The sequence below is a fragment of the Chrysochloris asiatica genome, unplaced genomic scaffold, assembly GCF_000296735.1.
Source record: "Chrysochloris asiatica unplaced genomic scaffold, ChrAsi1.0 scaffold00216, whole genome shotgun sequence".
NCBI lineage: Eukaryota > Metazoa > Chordata > Mammalia > Afrosoricida > Chrysochloridae > Chrysochloris > Chrysochloris asiatica.
The window spans coordinates 705,777-708,339 of NW_006408734.1; the positions used below are offsets into that span (position 1 = coordinate 705,777).

The window sequence follows — 2,563 nt, forward strand, 5'->3', positions numbered from 1 at the left end:
CCATGGGAGAAAGATGAGGCGTTCTGCTCCCGTAAAGATTTACAGCCTCGAAAACCCTATACAGGGTCACTATGAGTTGGAACCGACTCCACGGTACTTAACAAAAATAACAACATGAGTCAGAACTGACTCAATGGCACCTAACAACAACAACAACAACATCAATCTTTTAGAGTCCTGATGTGTCACTGTAGGAAAAGCACTGGACTGCTAAGTATAAGGTTGGCATTTCAAACCTACCAGTCATTCTTCGGAAACTCTATGCAGGGTTGTTATGAATCAGAAAAACCTCGATAACACTTACCAACATCAGTCCGTTACAGTAGTAATTTTCAGAACTAGAGCTCTATGGAGTTGATTCAGAAATTCTGCAAAGACTGAAGTATTTTCCAGTATGTAGGGAACACAATGAGATTATCTATGAGCATGAATCAAAAATGATCAGCACTCTGGTTTTAATGAAACATGTGTCCATGACCATGGCTGATGACAACACTGAACATGCACGTGAAATGATTCTGTCATAGATGAGTGACAGTGGATTATGTGGCAAATCATTTGCAAATCAGTCATGGCTCTGCCTATGAGAGAATCCATGACAGACTTGGGTTTAGAAAAGTTTGTGTATGATGGGTACTGGAATAACTCACAAAAGAGCACAAACAGAAGCATTTGGACATCTGAGAACAAAATTTGGACCAATACTCAAAGAAATGTAAAAGTTTCTTTAAAAAAATCATTACTGGTGACAAGACATAGATTCATCACTATGAGCCTGCGAGTAAATGGCAGAATATGAAATGGAAACATCCTCAATCACCAACCAAGAAAAACTTCAAAAGTCAACTATCAACTGTAAAATTGATGCTTACAGTTTTTTGGAATTATCAAGGACTAGTATTAGAACACTAACAGGAAAAAAGTTCAATAATCAACAGTTGCAGTGAGATGTTCACTGAAGAGCTGAACCCTAAATTTAGAATTAAAAGCAGAGTATTGTTATCCAAGGTGTTGTGATCTTGCATGAAAATGCATTTCCACACACCTCTGCCCACACTGTTGACACTTTGCAAAACTTTATTTTAAGGTGTTAAAGCATCCTTCCTATAGTCCTGATCTTGCTCCATTGAACTTTCACCTATTTGGTCCCTTGAAAGAAAGCAGTGCATTCATGGTTAGCAGCTCAGCCTAAAACATTTTTTAATAAAGGAAGATGAAAGGTTGTTGACAGATGGATAGTGTATTGGAAGTCAATGAGATTATATTTTTAAAAGATGTGTTTATCTTTTCTAAAGGTTGTTTAAAATGAATTCTACAGCCAAAGTGCGGATAAATTTTGTCTAACCCTTGTATTTATACACTATTATATGAAATAAAATTTTATTTTAAAATAGAGTTCTATAGTTATTCAATGAGAAAATCATGCTGTAGAAAACTCTCAAAGACAATGGTGTTTTGCTTAGTTTTTATAGCACAACTTATATATTTCAAATGGACATAATATTAGTATCATTTACAGTATCTTAAGATAACTTGCCCTTGAATGGGAGCTTCCTTTCCAGTACTTTGAGGTCTACAAGATGTAGCTTGAAAATTTACTACTGTGGAAAATGAAGACTGCTTATATCGAATGGGGGTGGGGACAGGGGAGGGCCTGCGGTTTTTCTTTTTGATTAATTGCTGTAACAATGTCCTTCAGGCGGTTGAGGGAGTTTCATATTTTCTTTAGACATTATTAGGCACCAAAGCTCTTGCAGGCCAACTTTGATGCTATATGAATTCTGCCATTTTGCTAGCACTGATATGGCTCTTGGGTCCACCAATCCATTAGAACTATTCACTCCATTCATATTAATTTTTGTTACAAATTTTACAAAGGGGGTGCTTCTGGGTATTTAGGTCCACATTCTATTTTAAGGCTGTATATCCAATTTTCATAAATTGTTCTTGGAGGCCCAATTATCATCCCTGTCCATCTTGTAAGTGTCATGTCTTTATCATCTTCTAGACCCCAGCTAACTGTGCCATCTCCTCCTACTCCTTTCTGGCCTTCTTCGAGTTCTTCCAACAGTCAAAAATTGTGAGGTACTTTTACTCCAGAGACCTTAGTGGTTACCATCTTGTGTCACTGTCCTCAAAGACAAGTTTTTTTAGACTATAATGTCTCAATGCAGATATTTTAGGCAGAATAGATTTATGGGGAGCAGGAGCCCTAAGTGAAACTTTGAGTATGCCATTTGCGGTGTTCTCCTCCTGTTTATCTGGAAGTCAGACATCCTTGATTCTCCATCTCAGTGAGTACCATACTCCCAAGCAGAGACTTTCCATGAAGGATCCTTGTTCCAGAAGAAGTCACTAGCTGACCAGTATGACCCCCTGAGAATGGTTCTGCCCATGCTTTTCCTACCTCTTAAGTTAGCACACATTCATTAACAGCATCTTATGAGAAAAGATTCCACATTAAATGTTACATATCAGTTATGAGATGCATTCCAATTTCTTAAAATTAGTATGTGAAAGAAGATGAGTCACTGCAATCAAAAGTTAAGAAACCACTTTCTTT

General features: G+C 37.3%; 1 pseudogene; it reads right to left on the bottom strand.

Annotated features, from left to right (window-relative positions):
• Window positions 1-1,673: 1,673 nt before the first annotated feature.
• Window positions 1,674-2,119, bottom strand: LOC102842806 (annotated as a pseudogene).
• Between the last annotated feature and the right edge of the window lie 444 nt (window positions 2,120-2,563).